The 13,038-nt window shown below is 43.7% G+C and overlaps 1 protein-coding gene across 1 annotated transcript in view; it reads right to left on the bottom strand.

Moving 5' to 3' along the window:
* NGEF (neuronal guanine nucleotide exchange factor) overlaps positions 1–11,510 on the bottom strand; it is a 133,635-nt gene extending 122,125 nt beyond the window's left edge. Inside the window, exon 1 of the mRNA XM_083178135.1 lies at positions 11,367–11,510. The gene's annotated coding sequence lies outside the window, so the exon portion shown is untranslated. The remainder of the gene's footprint in view (positions 1–11,366) is intronic.
* Positions 11,511–13,038: the final 1,528 nt, after the last annotated feature.

Below are 13,038 nucleotides of genomic sequence, written 5' to 3'. Positions count from 1 at the left end.
CGCGGGCTCGCTGCGCTCGCCACGCTTCGGGTTCACGTTTATAGTGGGGGGGTGGCGTGGGGGTGCATTTAACATTGTAAGCACCCATTTGGGTGCTTAACATTGTATAAGCACCCATTAGGGTGCTTATACAATGTTTAATCGCATCGCATCGCATCGTATGGCATTGTATGCCATGTACAATGGCATACAATTTCAAAATTGTATGCCATCGTGCACTATCGTACGATATCGCGTCGCATCGCATACCATCGTATGCGTTATGGTATGCGATGCGATGGGCGCCGCCAAAATACACAAGTACCCCTATAATTATAATTTCTTATCAGAGAACCTCTTTGCGATGTGTAATCGTAAATTGATCTCTAATGAGATCACTCTATTGTTTGCGTCAGAGGCAAAACACAATATCTTCTTAAGACCATGCAAGAGCAAAGGCCATTGGTAAATTATATGATCTGTTGTGCATAGGCTACAATGGGTAACAATGGTTAACAGCATCTAAAGATGTTAAAATCGAATGGTCACATGTGCCGGAATTATAAATCTAGCAAATAGCAGACCCCACAGAATACTGTGGAGCTGTTTATGTGATAAAACGGGTGTCTATTTTGATAAATAGAACTCTCAGTAGGATAGTTTGGAAGCCTCCAATAGTGAGGGGTGAAATAAAGGAGGGTTAATGGGCATATATAAAACTATTTTTTTCAATAGCTGTATTGTGGTTCAGACATTTCACATGTGGCGATCTAATGTTAGTCCTGATTTTTAGGAACTGGGCACAGGAGACTAGTAGCACCAGGTTTTGACTCTAGAAACTTTTGTCTAAAATCCTTGATGCCATGTCTCTCCTGCATATTATTTGGATGTCATTATTTTTTTTTTGGGAAAAAATGTGTCTGGGAGTGGAGCTGTTTAAAAAAAAAAAAAATGTATATATTGAAGAATTGATATTATTTTATGAAAAGTATATTTTGACCAGTGACCGGTTCCCAGTTCCTGATTAAGTCATATTTAATGAGATTTTCAGGAACTGAGTTAATGTTAGTTCCTGCATAAAAATAGCATCGGGTGTTTTTCGCAATATCTCAACCTGACTTCTCTTTGTGGAATTTTAAATACAGTAGAAAAAAAAAGCTCTTTTTCTATTACAGCAATTTATTTTTCTATTCAAAAACATTCCTTCCTGTTAAAACACTATTGCAGCATTTCAAATGTATTTGCATAAATGGGTGTGTCTTAAGACGTTGCAGATTGCTATACATTCACAGATCCATTCCAGGGTTGCCGACTTCTAAAAAAATCCTCTCCGGGAGAAGAGTTTTGGGGGTGGGGCTTAACTGTGACGTCATTAAGCCCCACCCCCATTACACCAAATAGCAGAAATAACTGATATCCATGGAGGGGGCGGGGCTAAAACGGCACGATTGTGCCGTTTTAGCTCCGCCCCCTCCCCTGAGACCCGCGGATTGCGGCATATAAATGCTGCGATCGGGGGGCTCAGTGGGGGTCCCCCTGATTCCGGGAGGGTTGCCCACCCTTCCGGGGGCCGGGAGGATGGACACGATTTTGGGAGACTCCCGCAAATTCCGGGAGGGTCGGCAACCCTGATCCATTCCAAAATCCTGGCAACACTTACAAGAGTCTTTGCCGTCTGAGCAAATGTGAGTAGGTGTGAGGCTGCCACTAATCTGCAAGCGAGACGAGCTGGAAGCAGGACCAGATTAAAGGTGCCCATGCATGGCGCATTGCGTCCCGTGCCTTTTCCAGCTATAAACCATAAATCAGTGGTTCCCAAACTTTTTTGCATCACGGCACCCTAGATTATGAGAATATTAGTCACGGCACCCTTAGGTGCAAAGTTTGCACCCCAGGGAGCCTAGGTGCACAATTTGGGAACCCCTGCCATAAGTATTAAAATGTTATACCTATTTTACAAATTTAGGCAATTTTTGTACTTCTATATATTTAGGGAGACACTGGGGCTTATTGTGTATGGGTTCTACATGCCTACTGTACATGTCTATGGTTTTACCCTCTCCACTTCTTTTAATAGGCTCTTGAACATTTTCAACTACAGGCCCATTAGGCACTTTCTGCCTAATTCAGACCCCATCAGATGGGGCCATTTCCAATGGCGAGGGTCTGCGCATGCATGAATATACACGTTCGGTGGGGCAGCGCTGACCTGTTTGCTAGGCTGTGAGTATACACAGCCTAGCGAATGGGACTGAATCAGACCCTTTATCAGGCCCTGGCTGGAAGTGGTCAGTGCTAATGTCAAAGACCCTCCCTAAAAATACCTGGCCATGCCGAAATTTTTTGAGACACACCCAGAAAATGCCATATGGTCGTTGAGCGACCATATTGCCAGCGATTGGAGTGCGCACCGTCGATAAATTGCCGGCTGCGCGCTCCCATTTTTAGCCCCCTTATGATCGCTGGTCGCAGGAGCTTCCTCCTGTGACCAGCTGATTCCCTCTGCGGCTCCCCAGGCAGAGGTTCCCTTTCATCGGCGACCATTTCTGGTTGCTGATAAAAAGGAGACACAGCAATATATTGCTGAGCAATATATCGCCCCTGTGTGTACACAGCTTAACACTAAGCAAGATGTGTTACATTCTAAATCTATTCCATTTGTATCGGTCATTATCTGACACAAGCGGTTTCCATGCTGTTCATCTCCATGCCTGGCACCTTACCAAACTTGAAATTCTGGCTTTTTGACAACACCTTAATAACCACGTTCTTTTTTTGTAACAATACAAGGTAGTGAAACTGCACTACTACTTGTTACCTAGGGATGAGTGGTACGCAAAGCAGAACTAGAAATGCACAGCATTGCATTTATGGTGATCCAAGTGTCCTTTAATAGGTTGTAATTTAGGAGGAGAGATTTACAGATTTTAAGCATAATATTTCAATTAAAAAAGCAAGTGTTGGGGGTCTTCTTATATTACGCCCGCTTTTTCTGCATGGTCTAAGCTACTTTTACATCAGGTAATCTAATAAAAGCCAAGACATACTATAGCAGACACAACAGTCATCATAATTCTAGCTGCAACAGTTTACCAGGTAACTGGTTGAGGGGTCGACAGTCAACAGATCGATCACTACTGGGTGACAGGCAATAACTATATGTAACTAAGATCACTGAATTACCTTCTATTATGTTGGTTTTTCAAATCTTATTATTAATGTATTATTTTTGTTGTGCTGGGGGTTAAATCCCCCCACCCCTTGCAGCACCTGAGGGGCATTACTGGTTTGACTGAGCAGCTTTCACATTGGTTTTATTTGCAACAGGCAATTGTTAGGACCTGCATTTGGAGGGCATGCTGGTTCCTGTAGTGCCACAGGGAGGACTTAGGGGTAACTCCTGATAGGCTGGCTCTCAACTTAAGCTGTGTACATAGGCGAATCTAGAATTATGGTAATGGGTGGTCCCAGATCTAGACATAACAGTAGGGGGACTTTTGGCAAAAGGGGGTGTGGTCTCATGGGAAGGAGGCATGGCATCACAAAAAGGGGTGTGGTATTACACTTTAGACCATACACAGTAATGCCCATTACACATTTTAGCAAACTCCGTAATACCCATTACACATAAAGCCACACGCCGTAATGCCAATTACACATAAGGCCACACACCATAATGCCCATTACACATTGTGTCACATATCATGATGCCCATTACATACTATATAACAAACCGTAATGCCCATTACATGTTTGCCACATAAGTGCTGCTTACCTACCAGCTCATTGCTAGGGGGTTCTTGCTTGATGGCACCATAGTACCCATTACACATGATGCCGCACACCATAGTACCCATTACACATGATGCGCACACCATAGTACCCATTACACATGATGCTGCACACCATAGTCCCCATTACACATGATGCCGCACACCATAGTACCCATTACACATGATGCCGCACACCATAGTACCTATTACACATGATGCCGTGTACCGTAGTACCCATTACACATGATGCTGCACACATAATTAGGCAGATGTACTAACCCCCCCCCCCCCCCCTTTGCGCTTCTGAAATAACGTCCCGCTTCTCCTGCATAACGAGGAGAAGCGGGCACTCGTTATGGGGAGATGTATTAACATCCCCCATGCCGGAATCGGGACATCTGTCAGAATGAACTTAGGTCTACAGTCATTAGGTCGACCCCACTAGGTCGACTGGCAGGAAGGCCGACCTGACTTAAGGTCGACATGGGCCAAGGTCGACATGACTTAAGGTCGAATTTGCATAAAGGTCGACATGAGGAAGGTCGACTGGTCATAAGGTCGACATGGGTTTTTCACTGTTTTTTGATCCGAATGTCCACACAGTCGACATGGACACAGTTGGCAATGAGAATCGGACCCTCGCATCGCTCGCGATGCTTCGGGCACACTATTTTATTCTCCCACCACGCCCTAGTGGATGGTAGGGCATGAAATACCGCCTGTCGGCACATGTCGGCTCAAAAAACAGTGAAAAACCCATGTCGACCTTATGACCAGTCGACCTTCCTCATGTCGACCTTTATGCAAATTCGACCTTAAGTCATGTCGACCTTGGCCCATGTCGACCTTAAGTCAGGTCGACCTTCCTGCCAGTCGACCTAGTGGGGTAGACCTAATGACTGTAGACCTAAGTTCATTCTAATAGATGACCGCATCCCCCCATGCCGATAAGGAGAGCCGTTATCCCCAGCGTTAACGGCTCTCCTTATCGGCTCCCTCGCCGCCCCGCACATGCGCACTCGCCGTCGCCCCCCTGCCCTTGAAGGCTGTTAATACATCGCCCCAGCCGCTAAGCCCTGGGGGGGATTGCAGGGACAGCCCCGCCGAGCGTAACTCGGCGGGCTGTCACTAGCGCACATTAGGTGCGCTAGTAATACATTAGGGATAGACGTAATCCCCCCCAGTTAACCAGCGTTAAGTGCATTTTTGCACTTAACGCTGGTTGATACATCTGCCCCAATGTCCCTTACACATGATGCTGCACACATAATGCCGCTTACACATGATGCTGCACACCGTAATGCCCCTTTGAAATAATACCCCTTTCACAACAGAAAATGCAGGGACCCTTTATACACCAGCCTAGTCCCTGCATTTTCTGGTGTGAGGGGGAGAGACAACCACTCTCCTCTCCCTACCCCCCTTTAACAAACCAGCTATATCTTTGGAACCAACTGACCCATTTACATGAGACCAGTATCATATTGAAGAACTTTTGAGTTGGCTTCGAATGATTTTGGTCCCGTTAAACTGGGCTGTTTGGTTCCAGAGAAATCTGCCCTCAAAGAACATAAACAGTCATGAAATTACATTTAAGAAATGAAAAAAAAAAAAACGGTTTAACCTCAATATCCCTGGAACCAATTAATCCATATAGATCCAGCCTGGTATCAGATTGAAGGCCCAGCGATTTGGGTTCGACTGAGATCAACCTTGAGCTTCAGTGATGCCGAAGGGGGAACTGGCAGCCTTTGAACTGGGTGGGGGTCCCATGTTATCCTATAGGGAAAACGTTCCAGCTTTGCCTGGCCGTATCTCCGGTTCCCAGAGGGCTAGAGACACGGGGCTGGGCTCGTTGGAAAGCCTCATCCCTCAGCTACAAAATGGGCTAATGGGTGGTCCTGTGCACCCCCAGACCACCCCCTAGATTCGCCTATGGCTGTGTACACACGGGGGTGATAGGGGCTGAAATCGCTGGAAATATGGTCACTGGCGACCATATTGCCAGTGATGGGAGTGTGACCCGGCGATAAATCGCCGGGTGCGCGCTCCCATTTTCAGCCCCGTTCTAATCACTGGTTGCAGGAGCTTGATCCTGCGACCAGCTGATTACCTCTGCGGCACCACCGGCAGAGGTTCCCTTTCATCAGCGACCATCTCTGGTCGCTGATGAAAAGAAGAAACTGAGCAATATATCTCCCCTGTGTGTATGCACCTTTAGATATATTGGTAAGTGCTGTTATCATGTAGCCTGACAGTAGAAAATTATATGGCCCAGAATGGGTGCTGTTATCATGCAGTGTAGGACTTCCGGTATCAGAGAAGCCTTGACGAGGCCCGGAAGCTTATCATGGTTTTTTTTGCAAAATATATGTAACTAAAGGTGCGTACACAAGGAGGGAGATATATTGCTCAGCAATATATTGCTAGCAATATATTGCTGAGCAATATATTGCTCAGTCTCTCCTTTTCATCAGCAACCAGTGATGGTCGCTGATGAAAAGAAACCTCTGCCGGGGAGCCGTAGAGGTAATCAGCTGGTCGCAGGATCTACTAGAATGGGGCTGAAAACGGGAGCGCGCACCCGGCGATTTATCTCTGGGGCACACTCCCATCACTGGCAATATGGTCGCCAGCGACCATATTTCCAGCGATTATAGCCCATATCGCTGCCGTGTGTACACGGCTTTAGATCTCTGAATTACCTTCTATTATGTTGGTTTTTATGATCGTATTACTAATGCCCTTTTGTTGTGCTGGGGGTTAAACCCCCTCCCTTGCAGCACCTGAGGGGCATTATTGGTTTGATTGAGCAGCTTTCACATTGGTTTTGACAGGCAATAGGTCAACCACTATTAGTCGACAGGCAATAGGTCGGCACATGGGAAAAAATGGCATACAATAGGCCAACACTGACAAAAGGTCGACACACGCAAAGGGTTGGCATGCCAATTGTCGACACAGGAAAAGGTCGACATGAGTTTTTCATTATCATTTTTCTAACCAACTTGTTCTTAATTCACAATCCCAGTGGACATAGAGGAAGAATATAAAAGTGTGCAGAGCTCAGCGAGCAAAGCATTACAATAATTGGGGGTCGACAAAAACCCATGAGAAACTCGTGTTGACATTTTCCTGTGTCGACCGTTGCCATATCGTGCCGGCCTTTTGTCAATGTCAAATTAGTGCATGTCAACCTTTTTAATGTGTCGGCCCATTGCCTGTTGACCAATAGTTGTCGGCCTATTGACTGTAGACCTTTTAATCCAGAAACTTCCGCTCCGACTCAATGGAACTCCCGCACAGTTTGCCCCCACTCTAGAATCCTTCAAAAACTCAAGACTTTCCAGTTTACTCAAGCATGTTCGTAATTCCCTTAAGTATAGTTTATGAAAAGCTTTTATGTACTTAATTGTTGCTGTACTGTATTACATTAATTATATCTGTTAAGCACCTTGAGTCCTATTGGAGAAAAGGTACTATATAAATAAAATAATAATAATAATAATAATAATAATAATTATTATTATTATTATTATTATTATTATTATTATTAAGCTCTCAAAATATTAGCATTTGCAGCTGGGACTGATAAAGTACTAATTTGTGTAGAGCACAAGTTGTGACCCCCACATCATAAAATGAGAGTTATACCCCGTTCTCACTGCAGGCAAATTCCCGGGTCTAGCATGTCGACCCGGGAATTTGCCTTTTAACACAGGTTTTTCTGCAGTGTGAATGGGTCACATACCCGGATCTCATACACGGGTAAAACCCTTCTTTTTACCCATATATGAGATCCGGGTATGCAGACCCGGGTTGACCCAAAAAAACTTTGTTAAAAGCCAAATTACCGGGTAGAACTTCTTCACCCGGGAATTTGCCTAGCAGTGAGAGCGGGGGTCCGTCCCTGTGTATTTCTCACTGGCAGTGAGAACACGATATTAGAAGCTGATTCCTAGTACTTTACCTCTCTCAAAAAATGGGGGATAAATAAGAACTTTAGTACCTTGCTATCCAGACCATGATATTTTCTACCCCTTTGCAACTATTAATACCGCATTCTCACTGCTAGGAAAATTGCCGGGTTGACCCGGCAAATTAATTTGCCGATTTTTTTTTTTCTTTCAGTGTGAACGGGTCAACCCGTGTTGAAATTCCCTGGTCTCCAACCCTGCTTTTTACCCGGTTTGAGACCCGGATATGCAGACATGGGTTGACCAGTTCAGACTGCAAAAAAATCTGTGTTAAATGGCAAATTACCAGGTAGGACTGCTTCAATTTGGCTTAGCAGTGAGAACGGGGTCTGGCGCTGCAATCCCCTGCATTAAAATGCCCGGTAAAAGCCGGGTATTTCACATGAGCAGTGTGAACACGGCATTAGTCTGTAAACATCTAAAAAAAGAGATTCTATCATTTTCCCAAATTAAATAATTGCACAAGTTCCCAATTAGGCCAATGTTTTTGCACTAGTAATTATTCACACTTCCACGACTTTCACACTGGGGGCTAGATTTACCAAAGCTTATAAAACATAAAAATAGTGCCCAGAGCAACCATACGGATTCCATCGTTTTCTAAAATGCAATAAAGAAAAGATTTCTAGAATCTGATTGGTTGATATGGGTACTTGTCAGTTTTATAGCGTTAGTAAATTTACCCTTGGAACTTGTTAGAAAAAACCTGATAGATATTTACAAGGCCAGTAAATAAATGTCACATGTAATATAATACGTCTATTAGTTTCTGCTTTGTAAACGATGAAGGCAGCAGAGAGCTCACTGAGAAAATTCAGAGTAATAATCACCTTGACTATACATGGTATCCACCCAAATAAAAAAAATGTCTAGGCCCATTCATGACACAGACATAGTAATGCCAACTGGCCAGGATCATGTGATCACAGGAGCAGAGACCATTAGTCATTCGCTCGGTGCTAGTCTGCATTATAAATAGATGGGTAGGGCCAGAGCAGTTAACCTAAATATTGTATTGCCATAAGATTAAATATATATATACAGAACCATATATTGACATTGCCAGTAATTAGAGGAGCTAAGACACAGAGGAGTTTTGAATGATTGAAATAGGGTGTGGTTCGGAATATCGACAGGATGTAGGTCGACAGTCATTAGTTTGACAACTATTGGTCGTCAGACAGTAGGACGACACAGAAAAAATTTGGACATGCATAAGGTCGACGGGGTCATGTGGTCGACACAAGCAAAATGTCGACATGCAAGAGGTTGACAGGAATGTGTTTTTTGGGTGTCTGTCAACATGGACAGCGTAGTCGCATTCTCGCATATTGTCACTCCACGTCCACTGGGATGGTAAAGTATGAACACGTCCTTTTTAAAAAAAAAGATGAAAAACTTTCATGTCAATATTTTCCATGTCTACTTTTGACAATGTCTACTTTTTTAATGTGTCGACCTACTGCCTGCCGTGGTTGACCTAATACTATAGAAAATGTTCTCTTTTTGTACTGTATGTCAGGAGTCCAGACAAACCAAATGCAGGGCTGGATTAAAGCTTGTGTTTGCCCCAGAGCAACTAGGTTGTGTGGAACCCACCAACAAAATTGATTCCAAGCCCCCAACCTCCTTTCCCCTTCCAATGCTGCGGACAGAGGAGAAGGAAAGACACAGAGGGGAGCCTGACTGTCACTGCACCTGCAGCGATCAAGTAAACCCCACCCCTTCCGCCCCCTATAATCCGCCCTGACAATATGCATGGTTCGCAATCTGATGAAAACGATGATGATAATTAACAAAAACAACAAATGCCATTTTTGTCAAACTAATTTTTACCATTAATTGTCTTATCCCAGTACATCAAAATGTCCCTACGCGTACAACATCACAAGTGCATTAACTATTATCACAGCAATCCCCAAGCATAATATAAATACACAGCAGTGCCCAGTTATATTATAAACACATCTGTGCCAAGTCAGTGTTATTACAGTACCATGGTGCCATAGTATAAATAAACACAAAGCAGTACCCTGTCATTGCATTATCACAAAAGTGGGTACTTGTTTCCTAGCACGGCGCCCATCGCATACCGTACTTAGTGGTGTGCGATGCGATATTCTCGTTAAATTAACAGGAGTACTTGTACAATGAAATATCACATGGTATTGCATGCAACGAAATGGCATGCAATGCAATGCAATGCGATTTTTAACTGTACAAGCACCCTGACGGGTGCTTACAATGTTAAATGCACCCCCATTGTCAACACCACCCCCACTATCAACAGCAACCCGAAGCGTGGCGAGTGCAGCGAGCCCGCGAGGGGCGGCGGTACGTGTCCTCCGACCTTTTCATACCCCCACTATCCATGTCGGCGTGGAGTTGATTATAGATAGTGTGGCGAGCGCAGCGAGCCACCGAGCCCGAAGTGTGGCGAGCGCAGCGAGCCCCGTGAGGGGTCCCGGAATACATGTAAAGTAATCTGTGTCCGCTCGCCACGCTTCGGGCTCGGTGGCTCGCTGCGCTCCCTACACTATGTGAAAACAACTCCACGCCAATGTGGATAGTGGGGGTTTGAAAAGGTCGGAGGATGCGTCCATGCTTCTGGTTGGTGTTGATAGTGGGGGTGGCATTGACGCTATATTGCATGCAATGCAATTGTATACAATCAAGATCGGAGGCACCGTGCTAGGAAACAAGTACCATAAAGTGTCCACTCACTGTTATCACAATAGTGACCAGACAGTATAAAAATACACACAGCAGTGCCGAGTCACTGAATTACCACAACAGTGTCCATTACTAGGATAAACCTAGACACTGCAGTTCCCAGTCACTGAATTACCACAACAGTGCCCAGTCCTAGCATTAACACACACACAGTAGTGCTCAGTCATTATACGTATACACACCAGTACCAAGTCACTGTATTGTCATAATAATGCCCAGTGGTAGTATAACAATACACAAAGCAGTGCCCAGTCAGTGCATTTCACAAAAGTGTCCAGTCAGTATATACACACAGCAATGCCCAGTCACTCCAATACTTATCACCATAGTGCCCAGTCATAGTATAAATATACACAAAGCAGTGCCCAGTCAGTGTATTATCATCACAACAGTGCCCAGTAGTAATTTAAATATACACTCAGAAGTGGCAGTTACTGGCAATGTACCTATTAACCAAATAGTGTCCAGTCAGTATATACAAACAATAGTGCCCAGGTGTACTATAAATATACACAGAGCATTGCCCAATCACTGCATAATAATAATAATAATAATAATAATAATAATAATAATAATAATAATAATAATAATAGTAGTGCCCAGTCAGTATAAATATACACACAGCATTGTCAAGTCACTGTATAGTAACGTCTCAGACTGTCATGTCGGTGATAGAATGCTGACAGCACGGGGTATGGTCCCATTGTTACAGTCACCTAGTTTTTGCCCCATTACTTTGTGACCTGTGTGAGATCCCTGTGTTATGTATCATTGGTGTGTGTCCGTTGCGGCGTGTAGCAGTTTTATGAATGCTGTCTCTGTAACGTGTCCCCCCTCCACTCCCACCCGTACGGCTGTACGGGGCGACCACCCTGCCAGGGACCAACATCTCCCCCCACAATACCTTTCCCCAGGGCAGCAGCTGGCTGGCTCTCTTCCCCAGGCTCCCGGTGACTGTGTGCCTCCTGCGGTACCAAAGGTCTCCAGGTATTTGTGTGCTGTGCAGTGACTTTGTACAGGGTAATGCCAATTTAAAGAGACAGTGCACCCGGGTAAAAGGTAACTTTACAGAACACAACCGCTCCCTATCATTTAATAAAAGGTAATGGCACATTCCTGTGTGCTATTTATGGAACCACTCCCCATTCTAGTGCAGAGAGAAGAATGTCAGCACAAACACTACTCATATACATATACAAACAGTCACCAGAACAAATACACATCTAACCATATATTGATTTTAATAACAGTTATACAGTCACCATTTATTTAATTAACAGTGTCATTAGAGAAAGCAATATGTTGTGTGACGTGTGAATTGGTATTATAGAAACAAGTATCAATAACTGCTGCAGTAAAAAATAATATGTAGCTCAGATTTCATTGTAGACCATAGAAAATGAATAATATAACAATTACAATTCATAAACGTATAAATTGATTAGTATTGTGTTGCCAGGTATGTTTTCTGACTGGCGCTTACTATAGACTAGGAGCAATGACACCTGCACAGATTTGCATGAGAGACTAGGGATACATTTAGTAAAACTTCTAAAAAAAATAGGTGATGTTACCCATAGCAACCAATCAGATGATGTCTATCATTTCTGTTTTGCGTCTAAGAAAATGATAGACAGAATCTTATTGGTTGCTATGGTGATATCACCCCTTTTCATTTTTACAAGGTTTATTAAATTTACCCCTAGGTCAAATAGCAAAGTGTTATGAACTTATGAGTGACATTTTTTGCTATTTCATTAGAAAAAGAGTGTAATGTTTTGTAATGAGAATGTTGCCCGGGGAATGATGTGTCATTACCTGCAGGTGTTTCTAAATAATTGTGTGGAGAGAATCATCTACTTATACTTGAGTGTCATTTCATGCTGCATGCCCACTTATGTGGGTTGGCAAACTTAGTGGTAACCGTGGGAATTATACATCAAATCCAGCCATAGTGAGGGAACATTAGGACTGTGTTTATTAGTTTTAACATGTTTGAGCATTGAGTATTTTTATTAAATTTGTGAGTGTGCACCTTGAAATATATATGGCATTGTTGATTTGTATGTGTTTTTCGCTAAAGAAAATTGAAATACACTAAATATGATATGTTTGATATGAAACTTTAATGGAAAAAAAAAGAAATATATATGGTAATAGGTGGTCCCAGATTCAACTAATCCTGTAGTAGGGACCCTCGTGCACGGAAAATGGGGCGTGGTCTCATAAAAGGGGTGTGGCATTACACATTATACCACACACCAAAAAGCCCATTACACATTTTAAAGAGGCCACATCCCTTTTTGGGAGCAACAGGGCTTGTAAAGGTAGATATGGGTCACCCCTTTACACTGCACCCTTACCTGGGTCTTTCCCGGGTAACTGGACGCGTCTAATTTTTGGGGGAACCTTTTTCCACTGAACAGTAACCCAGGTTATTGCGTATATGTACCCTTCGGCAGGAATCTGCCTATGAAAAGGTGACACAGATTTCATTATTTATTGTAAACTGGACGCATATACACATACAGTGGACACAGCTAATTTGGGGACTATGTAAAAACCGGACCCAGACT

The sequence above is a fragment of the Crinia signifera genome, chromosome 3, assembly GCF_055691185.1.
Source record: "Crinia signifera chromosome 3, ASM5569118v1, whole genome shotgun sequence".
Classification (NCBI taxonomy): Eukaryota; Metazoa; Chordata; class Amphibia; order Anura; family Myobatrachidae; genus Crinia; species Crinia signifera.
The sequence above is the reverse complement of the archived record's forward strand: the minus strand, read 5'-3'. Positions and strand labels throughout refer to the sequence as shown.